Source organism: Convolutriloba macropyga, chromosome 3 (assembly GCF_964194025.1).
Source record: "Convolutriloba macropyga chromosome 3, txConMacr16.3, whole genome shotgun sequence".
Classification (NCBI taxonomy): domain Eukaryota; kingdom Metazoa; phylum Xenacoelomorpha; order Acoela; family Convolutidae; genus Convolutriloba; species Convolutriloba macropyga.
Window position 1 is genome coordinate 19,691,256 of NC_134470.1, and position 15,276 is coordinate 19,706,531.

At 35.8% G+C, this 15,276-nt stretch overlaps 1 protein-coding gene and 1 non-coding gene across 2 annotated transcripts in view; one reads left to right on the forward strand and one right to left on the reverse strand.

Annotated features, from left to right (window-relative positions):
* Positions 1 to 15,276, forward strand: part of LOC142336036 (uncharacterized) — a 421,548-nt gene that overhangs the window by 236,267 nt on the left and 170,005 nt on the right. The window lies entirely within an intron of this gene.
* Positions 3,172 to 3,242, reverse strand: Trnag-ucc (transfer RNA glycine (anticodon UCC)). Its single transcript has one exon. It is a non-coding gene; the product is annotated as a tRNA-Gly (tRNA).

Here is a 15,276-nt window from a genome sequence, read left to right on the forward strand (position 1 = left end):
ACTAAGGATCAGTTGAATAGTGCTGAGATGAGTCACTTGGCTGAATTGGATTGGCCCTCACTTGGTTGGTTGTGATATTAATCGGTTGCTAACATAATCAGATTGTAAATGTAGTAGGGATTCTCGATTTATAAGGGATTCTCGATAAATAGTAGAATTTATTTGATTATTTGTTTAAATGTTTTTTGCAACAAATCTTAGTTCGAACAAATTTTGCTGGTGATATAATTGTAACATTTGTAAGAAATCATGCGCACAAATGAAAATTTATTGTTCGTAAGGATAAATATTACTCAGTGAATAACCAGAAACTTCAGAGCTGAATTGAGAGCAGAAACAATATTTTAGTATTGAGATCTGAGAACGGCTTTCCTCACTCCCTCTAATTTTCCGATATTTTCCAAAACTATTTTATTCAATTATCTCAGCAAAATTAGTTCAAACAACTAATGTTATCAAAAATCATCACTACATTTACACTCTGATTTTGTTATCAACCGATTATTATCACAACCAACCAACTGCAGGGCCAAATAATTTTACCAAGTGACACAACTCACTTCTATTAAACTGATATAATTAGCGTATTAACATTTATTACAACTTTCATAAATTCAACCTTCCAGTCTCCAATCTAATATATAATTGACACGTATAACACACACAAGTCTTAAACAAACAGCTCTGTGATTGATTTTTTTCTTTATCAAACTTCACTGGCACACATAAAACAATCCCATATTGTGTGAACTGTAAGGAGCACAGTTATAATTGATTGAAGCTTGTGTGTTGTTCCCATTTGTGGGTAAAAAAACAGCATCAGCACCGGTTTTGTACAAGTTCTATGCCCTCGAATCTGGGATGGAAGACAGAATTGATCACTTTCATTCCGGGTGCCCATTTTGTGTGAACTATGTGCGTCCCATGCGCTTCCCAATGGGTATGACAACCCCATCTGCAAATTATTTTTGAGCCAATTTCGATTCAATTGGTCTGGTGACCCTGCGTGTGACTCACGTTGGTCGGATGAAAGCTGGCCTTGGTTGTTTATCTGATCCTGAAAATTGCATGCCGAGGTGTAATTCAATCTGTTTTTATAATCAATGTTTAGTCAAATTTTCTATTTTCAGTATTTGATTCACTTTTTGTTACCCCAATTTATTTAATTTATTTAAACATAGAAGAATGGGGGGGGGGGGTGGTTAAAGGCTATGATAGGACATATTCATTTTTGTCGAACATAGTCTTTTCATAAACATTTTTTATTTAAGTAATTTCATATACAATTATGAGTACAGAATGGGTTTTTTATTTGGATGGACAACAATTATTTAATACACTTTATAACCTGAAAAATCAATATGTAGGAAAATTACTGCTGAACAGTAATTAAAAGCATAACTATAACTTATCATCACTTCAATTGTCCTCACGTTTTACAAATTTTTCATTGTTTGAGTCCAATAAGACCAATTCAAAGCTTTGGAGGTCCTAACAGAGAAACTTGATATCCCACAGCAACCTCCTCAAGATATTTGAATCCGAGTTATATCTTACAATGGCTACATTAGATTTTTCTGATCTTCAGGCCTAAAAAATGTTTTTCATTGTTTCACAGTTCAAAGTTTTTTTAACAACTGTCAGAGGCCATAGCATAAACCAGGTAAAAGTCACCAGATTGTTGTAGCACTTTGAAAACCGTTGCCAATCATCCTCAATTTTGTTCAATTCATTTTGGTTTTTTGCAAAAATGGAAAAGTTTTAAGAAAACGTTGAATGATTTCTTGCTCTCACAACATGAAAAAATTCCTTTGAATAGTAACGTAGGAGCTTTTAAAAGTTCTTTTATTTTTAGGAAGAAAACAATCGGAAGAAAATTTTATTATGTGATTCTTTAAGAAATTTGTTGATGTTTATTACTTTATTTTGTTTGAATGATTTGAAGTATTTTTTGTTTCAAGTATATTTCACCGTATGGTTATAATTTTAATTTACTTGTTGCAAAAAAGTTCTCGGCATGATCTAGCAGGTCATAATGTGGATCATTTCACTATCTTGCAAGTATTTTCATTGATCTAACTTATGCACTGAGCATGTTATACTTAACGAGAAACATGATATATTGTTATCACTTTTCGGTTAAGTGAGGTCGATCTATAAATTTCTCCTTGTTTGTCGACGTTTTCATTTTGAGTAAAGTATAACTTTGCAAACTAAAGCGTTCAGCAGAATTAAAAAGTGAAATTTGTCTGGATCGTCAAATGACTTTCATTGGTTTACATTTTTGTGTTTAAAATTACAGGCACCGATAAAATTGATGGCACAGTTTGAATGACAGTTCAAAAAGTTTCCAATTTTTTTTCTTAATTGTTGCCATTTCTCTCCTTGACTTCGTATATCTTTTTGTTCAGCGTTTTTATAAAAATTCAGTTTCCAATTGTTAAATGTAATTATGAAGTTGTACTTTTTTAACTTTTTGAATTATGGGGTCTACCCGGGACTACACATAAATGTGTATTGTTCCATATTTTCTTTAGAGTTGTTCATGTTAACTTCAGACAAATCGTGCAGGATTGCTTGCAAGTTTCCCGCTCGATTAGTGACAGGTACTCTCATGCTATCCTCACAGCAACTTCAAACAGTTCGAACTACGAACCGCTATTCAGAAATTTAAAAGGAGTATTGGTATTCTGTACGCAGCATAGAGATTGAAAATGTATTATATCATTACTAGCGATTTTGAAACCGTAAATCATCTTTCCACGAAGCTGTGTTATTGTTGTTAATCGAACTCTCCGATAATTCTACCAAAGTCTCATTTAAACGCCTCGTTATTTTGATATTTTCTCCCATAAAATGTGCCGCCTTTAGTTCAAGACAATGAAATGATTACATTATATATACTTTTGCCTCTCGATATTTAAACATGCATTAAAATAGTTATTCCACTGCTACTAAATTTATCTACATATTCAAATTCAGTGCAGGAATTAATTGACACTTTTGATAGTATCTTGTAGTACATTTATTCTCGTTGTCTGGGAGTTGTAATGTCAATCTTCGGTCTCTTTCTTGTATGCAACCACAAATATAAAATCGGATCATTTCCGTTGTGACAAGCGGAAAAGATCCAATATATCAACCTAAATAGCAATTTACGTAACAAAAGTCTGCATCGTACGGGAATCGAACCCATGTCAACAGCTTGGAAGGCTGCTATGCTACCACTACACCAACGATGCTTGTTAAATGTTTCAGATACCTTGATATTACGCCGTTGGATTTCGCCCTTAAATCTACAATCAAATTTTGCCGCGTTTTTATTTTTCTTTCAACCTCTTGAGCTATAAGTGCTGGTCTTTAAGTAAGGAGATATCACATATATGTGTGATTCCAGATCGTTTCTTTTCCAGCTCAGAATTCTGGCCATATTTATTAACCGATTGCAATACCACATCGTGTAAATTAAAAAAAATCGCGCGATACACTCTAAAAATCTCTCGTGTGAAATCACACAATTTTTTCTCGTGTGATGAAAAATCACATGATTTTTCGTGTGAAAAATGCGTCTCGTGTGATTTCACACGAGAACATTTTCCTCGTGTGATGAAAAATTACACGGTTTTTCATGTGAATGACTGTATGAGGAAATGAAGCAATTTTTATAGAAAATTCAGATTTTTCCTCTTCCTAATTTCCTTTAGAACAGATGGCTGATCTATCCATGATAATTTCATGCTACATTGGGGTCTTTTAAGTGATTAAAACCAAAGATAATACTTTAAATTGAAAAAGTTGGGTATAAAGTGCATTTTTTTCTTGGTTTTGTCATTTAAAAAGAGAATCTGGTGATTTCAATGTAGTATACGTGAAATCAATGGTGATTTCAATGGACTAAACACCCAACAAAAAGAACCAATTAAAAAGAGTTTAAAAATTCAATGGATAATGTGTTCAACGTAGATGTAGCGCACTCAAGAGTTATATGTTCAAAACGTGTCTTGAATAATGCAACCTCTGTGGGTCTTTTACTCATCCGAATTTCTTTTAGAACACAAGAATGTTCTGTCAATTGTATTCTCATGCTATTTCGGGCTTTTTTTAAGTGATTAAGATAGAACTTTAAAATGAAAAACTGGGGTAAAGTGGGCCACCTAAAACATCCTCTCACAAAAACTGTTTTTATCCTTAAGTATTGACTGTAGTTTGTTAGTCAAGCTGAATATTAGCAGTTAATGGCCTTTGAGTCTTATATTTATGAATAACTCTGACAGGAGCCACGACCTGAAGTTTTTATTTGATAAAGAGGAATCACTTCTTTCTGTTTTGACAATAGTATTTATTTTTGAGTTTCACAACCGGAAAAGCAAGGAAAAAGTTCTTCTAGCGTTTTGACTTGCTTCTCCTAAGTGAATACACACAAATGGCGAGATAATTTGAATAAAACCTTTTTTTGACAAGTTTTTGACTGATTTTTTACGGAGAACCTGCAAAAACATATTGAACTACAACCCAGACTGAAAAACCGAAATAGCCACATCAGCAAATGTTGCTCTAAGATGACTTACAACGGCTAAGTCTATAGCTGTGATTCATAACGAGCTGCCATTCTTGATTTGGTCATCTTTTAACACATTTTCAAGGAATAGTTGTAGAGAAAACACAATGAATCGCAAAAAGTGGGGTAAAGTGGGCCACCTAAAAGATCCTCTCACAAAAACTGTTTTTATCCTTAAGATTGAGTGTAGTTTGTTAGTCAAGCTGAATATTAGCAGTTAATGGCCTTTGAGCCTTATATTTATAAATAACTCTGACAGGAGCCACGACCTGAAGTTTTTATTTGATAAAGAGGAATCACTTCTTTCTGTTTTGACAATAGTATTTATTTTTGAGTTTCACAACCGGAAAAGCAAGGAAAAAGTTCTTCTAGCGTTTTGACTTGCTTCTCCTAAGTGAATACACACAAATGGCGAGATAATTTGAATAAAACCTTTTTTTGACAAGTTTTTGACAGATTTTTTACGGAGAACCTGCAAAAACATATTGAACTACAACCCAGACTGAAAAACCGAAATAGCCACATCAGCAAATGTTGCTCTAAGATGACTTACAACGGCTAAGTCTATAGCTGTGATTCGTAACGAGCTGCCATTCTTGATTTGGTCATCTTTTAACACATTTTCAAGGAATAATTGTAGAGAAAACACAATGAATCGCAAAAAGTGGGGTAAAGTGGGCCACCTAAAAGATCCTCTCACAAAAACTGTTTTTATCCTTAAGATTGACTGTAGTTTCTTAGTCAAGCTGAATATTAGCAGTTAATGGCCTTTGAGCCTTATATTTATGAATAACTCTGACAGGAGCCACGACCTGAAGTTTTTATTTGATAAAGAGGAATCACTTCTTTCTGTTTTGACAATAGTATTTATTTTTGAGTTTCACAACCGGAAAAGCAAGGAAAAAGTTCTTCTAGCGTTTTGACTTGCTTCTCCTAAGTGAATACACACAAATGGCGGGATAATTTGAACAAAACCTGTTTTTGACAAGTTTTTGACAGATTTTTTACGGAGAACCTGCAAAAACATATTGAACTACAACCCAGACTGAAAAGCCGAAATAGCCACATCAGCAAATATTGCTCTAAGATGACTTACAACGGCTAAGTCTATAGCTGTGATTCATAACGAGCTGCAATTCTTGATTTGGTCATCTTTTAACACATTTTCAAGGAATAGTTGTAGAGAAAACACAATGAATCGCAAAAAGTGGGGTAAAGTGGGCCACCTAAAAGATCCTCTCACAAAAACTGTTTTTATCCTTAAGATTGAGTGTAGTTTGTTAGTCAACTTGAATATTAGCAGTTAATGGCCTTTGAGCCTTATATTTATGAATAACTCTGACAGGAGCCACGACCTGAAGTTTTTATTTGATAAAGAGGAATCACTTCTTTCTGTTTTGACAATAGTATTTATTTTTGAGTTTCACAACCGGAAAAGCAAGGAAAAAGTTCTTCTAGCGTATTGACTTGCTTCTCCTAAGTGAATACACACAAATGGCGAGATAATTTGAATAAAACCTTTTTTTGACAAGTTTTTGACAGATTTTTTACGGAGAACCTGCAAAAACATATTGAACTACAACCCAGACTGAAAAGACGAAATAGCCACATCAGCAAATGTTGCTCTAAGATGACTTACAACGGCTAAGTCTATAGCTGTGATTCATAACGAGCTGCCATTCTTGATTTGGTCATCTTTTAACACATTTTCAAGGAATAATTGTAGAGAAAACACAATGAATCGCAAAAAGTGGGGTAAAGTGGGCCACCTAAAAGATCCTCTCACAAAAACTGTTTTTATCCTTAAGATTGACTGTAGTTTGTTAGTCAAGCTGAATATTAGCAGTTAATAGCCTTTGAGCCTTATATTTATGAATAACTCTGACAGGAGCCACGACCTGAAGTTTTTATTTGATAAAGAGGAATCACTTCTTTCTGTTTTGACAATAGTATTTATTTTTGAGTTTCACAACCGGAAAAGCAAGGAAAAAGTTCTTCTAGCGTTTTGACTTGCTTCTTCTAAGTGAATACACACAAATGGCGAGATAATTTGAATAAAACCTTTTTTTGACAAGTTTTTGACAGATTTTTTACGGAGAACCTGCAAAAACATATTGAACTACAACCCAGACTGAAAAGCCGAAATAGCCACATCAGCAAATGTTGCTCTAAGATGACTTACAACGGCTAAGTCTATAGCTGTGATTCATAACGAGCTGCCATTCTTGATTTGGTCATCTTTTAACACATTTTCAAGGAATAGTTGTAGAGAAAACACAATGAATCGCAAAAATTGGGGTAAAGTGGGCCACCTAAAAGATCCTCTCACAAAAACTGTTTTTATCCTTAAGTATTGACTGCAGTTTGTTAGTCAAGCTGAATATTAGCAGTTAATGGCCTTTGAGCCTTATATTTATGAATAACTCTGACAGGAGCCACGACCTGAAGTTTTTATTTGATAAAGAGGAATCACTTCTTTCTGTTTTGACAATAGTATTTATTTTTGAGTTTCACAACCGGAAAAGCAAGGAAAAAGTTCTTCTAGCGTTTTGACTTGCTTCTCCTAAGTGAATACACACAAATGGCGAGATAATTTGAATAAAACCTGTTTTTGACAAGTTTTTGACAGATTTTTTACGGAGAACCTGCAAAAACATATTGAACTACAACCCAGACTGAAAAGCCGAAATAGCCACATCAGCAAATATTGCTCTAAGATGACTTACAACGGCTAAGTCTATAGCTGTGATTCATAACGAGCTGCCATTCTGGATTTGGTCAACTTTTAACACTTTTTCAAGGAATAGTTGTAGAGAAAACACAATGAATCGCAAAAAGTGGGGTAAAGTGGGCCACCTAAAAGATCCTCTCACAAAAACTGTTTTTATCCTTAAGTATTGACTGTAGTTTGTTAGTCAAGCTGAATATTAGCAGTTAATGGCCTTTGAGTCTTATATTTATGAATAACTCTGACAGGAGCCACGACCTGAAGTTTTTATTTGATAAAGAGGAATCACTTCTTTCTGTTTTGACAATAGTATTTATTTTTGAGTTTCACAACCGGAAAAGCAAGGAAAAAGTTCTTCTAGCGTTTTGACTTGCTTCTCCTAAGTGAATACACACAAATGGCGAGATAATTTGAATAAAACCTTTTTTTGACAAGTTTTTGACAGATTTTTTACGGAGAACCTGCAAAAACATATTGAACTACAACCCAGACTGAAAAGCCGAAATAGCCACATCAGCAAATGTTGCTCTAAGATGACTTACAACGGCTAAGTCTATAGCTGTGATTCATAACGAGCTGCCATTCTTGATTTGGTCATCTTTTAACACATTTTCAAGGAATAGTGGTAGAGAAAACACAATGAATCGAAAAAAGTGGGGGTAAAGTGGGCCACCTAAAAGATCCTCTCACAAAAACTGTTTTTATCCTTAAGTATTGACTGTAGTTTGTTAGTCAAGCTGAATATTAGCAGTTAATGGCCTTTGAGCCTTATATTCATGAATAACTCTGACAGGAGCCACGACCTGAAGTTTTTATTTGATAAAGAGGAATCACTTCTTTCTGTTTTGACAATAGTATTTATTTTTGAGTTTCACAACCGGAAAAGCAAGGAAAAAGTTCTTCTAGCGTTTTGACTTGCTTCTCCTAAGTGAATACACACAAATGGCGAGATAATTTGAATAAAACCTTTTTTTGACAAGTTTTTGACAGATTTTTTACGGAGAACCTGCAAAAACTTATTGAACTACAACCCAGACTGAAAAGCCGAAATAGCCACATCAGCAAATGTTGCTCTAAGATGACTTACAACGGCTAAGTCTATAGCTCTGATTCATAACGAGCTGCCATTCTTGATTTGGTCATCTTTTAACACATTTTCAAGGAATAGTTGTAGAGAAAACACAATGAATCGCAAAAAGTGGGGTAAAGTGGGCCACCTAAAAGATCCTCTCACAAAAACTGTTTTTATCCTTAAGATTGACTGTAGTTTGTTAGTCAAGCTGAATATTAGCAGTTAATGGCCTTTGAGCCTTATATTTATGAAAAACTCTGACAGGAGCCACGACCTGAAGTTTTTATTTGATAAAGAGGAATCACTTATTTCTGTTTTGACAATAGTATTTATTTTTGAGTTTCACAACCGGAAAAGCAAGGAAAAAGTTCTTCTAGCGTTTTGACTTGCTTCTCCTAAGTGAATACACACAAATGGCGAGATAATTTGAATAAAACCTTTTTTTGACAAGTTTTTGACAGATTTTTTACGGAGAACCTGCAAAAACATATTGAACTACAACCCAGACTGAAAAGCCGAAATAGCCACATCAGCAAATGTTGCTCTAAGATGACTTACAACGGCTAAGTCTATAGCTGTGATTCATAACGAGCTGCCATTTTTGGTTTGATCATCTTTTAACACATTTTCAAGGAATTGTTGTAGAGAAAACACAATGAATCGCAAAAAGTGGGGTAAAGTGGGCCACCTAAAAGATCCTCTCACAAAAACTGTTTTTATCTTTATGTGTTGACTGTAGTTCGTCAGTCAAGCTGAATATTAGCAGTTAATGGCCTTTGAGACTTTTATTTATGAATAACTCTGACCGGAGCCAGGACCTGACGTTTTTATTTGATTAAGAGGAATCACTTCTTTCTGTTTTGACTATAGTAATTATTTTTGAGTTTCACAACCGGAAAAGCAAGGAAAAAGTTCTTCTAGCATTTTGACTTGCTTCTCCTAAGTCAATTCACACAAATGTACGGATAAAATGAATAAAATCTTTTCTTGACAAGTTTTTGACGGAATTTTTACGGAGAACCTGCTAAAACATATTGAACTACAATCCAGAATGAAAAGCCGAAAAATTCACCTCATCAATTGATGCTTTAAGACAACTTATAACGGTTTATTATTTAGTTCAAATCTATACTGAATTTCCACTGCTGTATCAGTCATCTCTTAACCCTTTTTCAAGGCATAGTTGTACAGCAAACACAATAAGTCACAGAAAGTTGGCCAATTAAAAAATCCTCTCTCAAAAACTATTTTTATCACTATGTGTTGACTGTAGGTTGTCAGGCAAGCTGATTATAAGCAGTCAATGGACTATTGTAGAATAGTTTTAGATCAGTTTCATAGTCAATCATCTAAAGTAGTTTTCGGACTCTTTTGAGCTGCTGACTTTTTTTTATCGAAAACACACAAAAGACACTGGCCTTTATGAGGAGGCTGATTTTTTCGCCTTTCGTGACAGAAATTTTCGGTGTCTAACAGTAGTCAGTGGAACAAATAGGTAGTGGAAAACGTCTTGGAAGTGCTTTTTGAAACCGTTTTGCATGTTTTTACCACAACTCTGACTTCAGTCAAACCAGTAAAATTTGGATAAGTTTCGGTTCTCTGCTGATTACTCAAACAATACTTTACGGATTTGAACGCTTATAGGCGCGTTTTGTTGCAATTAACCCAGTCGTGATTTCAATATGCAGTTGATAATCTGATTTGACCTTGCAAAAAAGTTATTAGAGCTCAAACTTGCAATTTTTTTGTAATTGAACAAGTTGTGATGCAAAGGTGACAGTTTCTTCAATGTACTGGTTTAACATCCATGCATATTGTGTTATTTGAATATGTTTGAAGGCCATGAACCTATTTGAATATGCGTCCAGAAACTCTCGGCAAATGATGTTTCAAGCCATTTTGCGCGTTTTCATCAAGAACTCGGGCTTTGCTTATAGCGAAAAAATGGGGTTCATTTAAGTGCTTTGCTGATTTCTCAGAAACTAAAGTACCAAAAAAAACGGGCATAGGCGCGTTTTGTTGCTACTGAACTTTTCTTGATTGCTGTATTCGGTTGTCTTTCTGAATCAATAACCGCAAAAAGTTATTCATTTCCAAACTTTGAGAAAATTTGCAATTTTTGGTCAATTTGGGTCATTTTTGGTCATTTTCGAGTTTCTCATTCAATTTTTGACCCAAACGAGTGATTATAGGCCAAATCTGTTGCTATTAGGACGTTCTTCTCTTGAATGGCTGATCACTGTCCTGGAAATTTTCTATAGAACTGTTATTCAATGATGAATGCGGATAAACGAATCTCTTCTCAAATTTTATGGCTGATTGGTGTTTTGCGCAATTGAACAAGTCTTTCGGCGTGCGTTTTAGGTTTTCTAGACACTATTTAGGTTGTTAAAGCTAATTGTGTCAAACAATGGGATCAATTCAACAATTTTTCTTTTTTCACGATTTCATCAAATTTCTGTGGATGTTGTTTTATGGCAAAACACACAAAACATCATAACCTTCATGGTGAGGTGGGAAATTTTTTCCCACCTCATCATGAAGGTTTGCCGTGACCTAGAACGTGGAAGTGGACCAGAATTACACCCACAAATACGCCGGGAACGCTGTTTCACGTTGTTTTACGTCGGTTCCGGAGATCTTGGGCCTCGATTTTAGCCCAATAAATGTGGTACAGAACAGTAATTTGTTAATATCTGCTAAAGTACTGGACCAAATTAAACGGGAGTGGTCGCATTTTGTTAGCACTGAACCCCTCTTGCTTGCAGTGTTTGATTGGTTTCCCAAATCGGCCTAATCAAAAAGTTATTAATGTTCAAAGTTGAAATAGGTCGAATTTTCGGGCTATTCTGGGTGACCCAAATTTCGGTACAACAAAACACCCGATTTACCCAATAAATGTTAGTGTTTTAGAATCCTCAGTTAGTGGGGAGTCTTACCATATATATTTTGTATGCAGTTTTATGGAGTCCAGGTGATGAATTTTAGCGAAACATGAGCCGTACTTGGTCAATTTTGACATTTGGTACGGAACCTTTATGTTGGAATATCTCCTCGTAGAGTGAACCGATTTTCGATCTGTTTGTTGATTTGAACTCAGCTTGAGCCGTACTTGAATCCCTGTAAATAGCGTTTTGTTTCTTTCAGCCGTTTTCGAGAAATTGGCCAGGACACATACCTCCATTTTTACCTATTCGTGTCCGGTACTTTTGCTGTACCTACATGTTAGACCACTAAAACTAGCTCATTTAGACTCGATAATTAGTTCGTTAGACTCGTTTGATAATGCTGATTGTGGGTATATATAGTTTACACCCCATTTTATGTAGTTCAGAAGGTCAATTTTAGCTCTGAATATGGCGTGTCCCGCTTCTGGGGTCAGTTGGTACGGTACCTTAATTTTGCTATAACTCCTCGAAAAATGCACCGATTGGGCTCATTTTTTAATATGATGCGTATCTCAAGCAGTGCTACAAAATGTACTAAGGGGGTTCTTTTTTGTTCAGCCGTTTTCGAGAAATTGTCCAGTAAACTTGACCTCGATTTTAGCCCCAGAAGCGCTTGACACCAGCTTTTGACACCGTTGACACCTTGAAGCTTTGAACTGTACTGAACAAAATAGTGTTTTGAATAGCTCGTCTAGCGTAGATTCTGAATATGTATACTTTATATAGCTTTTTCAGAGGTTTAGGTGTTCAATTTTAGCTCTGAAGGTGGTGTACCTCTATTGCAGAGTCATTTGGTACGGTACCTTAATTTTGCTATAACTCCTCGAAAAATGCACCGATTGGGCTCATTTTTTAATATGATGCGTATCTCAAGCAGTGCTACAAACAGTATTATAGGCGTTTTTTTTTGTTCAGCCGTTTTCGAGAAATTGGCCAGGAAACTTGACCCCAGTTTCACCTCTGTAGAAGAGGCAACACCATGGGTACGACTTGAGTACGATGTTAAACGTTGATTTGGGTTGAATTTCAGGGGCACCGGAATGGTCCCATAGACCCAGTGTATGTTCTTGGTTATTGTTATGGCTTGGTTATAGTAGTTGGTTATTATTTATATTAATTATAACAGCGAAACAGGACCCGAAATGGGTCATTTTGGTCATTTGGTACGGTACATTTATGTTGGAATATCTCCTCGTAGAGTGAACCGATTTTCAATCTGTTTGTTGATTTGAACTCAGCTTGAGCCGTACTTGAATCCCTGTAAATAGCGTTTTGTTTCTTTCAGCCGTTTTCGAGAAATTGGCCAAGACACATACGGTCATTTTGACCTTTTAGTGACTGGTACGTTTCACGTTTCTACATGTGAAATGTTGAAAATTAATGTTTTGACTGCACGAATAGGCTCGTTGAATTCCATTTATAATGGGGAATCTCCCCATATATATTTTGTATGGGGTTTTCCAAGATCTAGGGGGTCAATTTTCACTCTGCAAATGACCCCCCCCCCCAACCCTCTGATTTGGTGCTCATAATGTGGTAATTCACTTGTGAAATTGAGTAAAATTGACAAATTGTGTCAATAGGACTGGTCTCATAGATCCTATGTATGCCACTTTTGCATGCCACGTCACGTATCTGATTATAATTATAGTTTGGGCGTTGGAGAATTACTATTTACTACTATTATATTAAGGTGAGGGCGTTTCGCCCACATGAGGTGCACACCCCCCCTGCCCCGTAGTTGACGCCTCTGGCACCCCCCCCCCGCTTTGGTTTTGTTTGTGCACCTCATGCTGGGGATGTGGTTCGTTCGCTGCGCTGCGTTTCGACATTTTGCGAGTTCTTGTCTTCTTCAACACTTTGTTCTCAATGTGTAATACATGTTTTCATCAATTTGTGTAACGTATTGTTTAGAGCGGATAAAATATGGTTGAACTGCTTTTTGCTTTTGAGCGGAAAGTGTACAGCTAGCTGGGAGAATGCACTACTCGGCTTGGTTGAGTGGAAGTCATGCATGATTTCATGCATGACTTCCATTCACCCAATCCTAGTGTTGTTTTCTCTCACCTAGTAGCTACACTTACCGGGCAAAAGCAAACTGCAGGGATACTCGGAAGTGCCTACCTAACTGCGCGGGTTGTCGCAGAGCTCCCACAATTGTGGAGAGCCCTAGGTTAAAAAAATAAAAAATACGTAATGATATGTTGTCTGATTTCATGAATTTTTCAAGTTCTGTTATGAAGCGACCCGCTCCGATAAGTTTAAAGTTGGGCAGAGATAAAATCAAGATCGGAGAAGTTTTAGTTATTGGCGACTCCCACGTCAAAAAGATGAGTGATTCTATGCGTGCTGGGCAGAATTTCAAGTTTTCCGGTGTTGGTGGTGCCCAAGCTCATGACTGGTCTCGTCACTTTCGTGACATATTAGAGCAGAGTTCCGCCGAAGTTGTTATTGTTCAGCTAGGCGGAAACGATGTTAGCCAACATCCTAAGAAGCAGTACAACGATCAGCTGCCAATTGGCAAAACAGCCCAAGCTCTTCTAGAACTTATGAAGTTTGGGTAAACTTTGGGTAAAGATATCCTTTTAATGGAGGTAATCAGCCGGCGAAATGAAAAAGTGCACGCTGAAGCCATCAGTATGCTCAATAAACGATTGAGGGAACAAAGGAAGAACTATTATATCCCAATAGTTCTTGATGACTGGTTTTTCGCCAAGGATAATGTACATCTCACGCCCGGCTGTTATGATGATGTTGTTGAATGTATCAATGATTTTGTTTTCGTGAAATATTGGTTTGGATGAATTAATATTTGTGTTCTGACTACAAAACTAGTAAGTGTTACCAATGGGGCCACAATAGTGACTCGTTGGTGATAGGATGTCAAGATAGTTTCATTTGCTTCAGATCTTATTAAAGATACTTTGTTGATTGTATTAAAGATTTTAGTTTCGTGAAATATTCGTTTGGATATTTTTATGTTTGTTCTGACTACAAAACTAGTTAAGTGATACCAACGGGGCCACAATAGTGACTCGCTGGTAACACTAGTAGACGTGTCTAAGCTGAAAAAGTACCATACTTTAGGTAAAAAAGTCTCCAAGAGAAGAAAGGCTTTCTCTATGTTTCAAAAAAGTCTTCTCTCGAAATTCTTCTAAATTTAGAGATCTCTTGAATCTGAGATATTTTGGTTTTTTTGGTAAAATATGGTGTTCTTTCATCTGTACCCTTTATTTGCACTGCAAATAACGTAAAAATTCCACAGAATTTCAAAATTTCTATAAAATGTTAGCATTTTTGAAGAAAAGTCGACTTCGGAAAAAAAATGCTCTTTTTTTTTACTTTTTCTCGGGCAACTAGAGCCAAATTGGGGAATGTAAATACGTAGATAGTTTGTCTACTCGTTCTTAAAACTTATGGGCCCGACGGATTTTGATTTTAAAATGGTATTGTATCTTTTTTCTGGGTTTCCGTTTTTGCTTTATTAGGTGTACTGACTCCTCTAAAATATAGCCTCTTTTTTCGCAAATATCTCTCTAAGTTGGGTTTATTTCGGACTACGGACGTTCGGTACCTGTTGGTTATCACTAGTAGACGTGTCTAAGCCGAAAAAGTGCTATATTTTAGGCAGAAATGGCTCCAAGAAAAGAAAGGCTTTCTCTATGTTTCAAAAAAGTCTTCTCTCGAAATTCTTCTAAATTTAGAGATCTCTTGAATCTGAGATATTTTGGTTTTTTTGGTAAAATATGGTGTTCTTTCATCTGTACCCTTTATTTGCACTGCAAATAACGTAAAAATTCCACAGAATTTCAAAATTTCTATAAAATGTTAGCATTTTTGAAGAAAAGTCGACTTCGGAAAAAAAATGCTCTTTTTTTTTACTTTTTCTCGGGCAACTAGAGCCAAATTGGGGAATGTAAATACGTAGATAGTTTGTCTACTCGTTCTTAAAACTTATGGGCCCGACGGA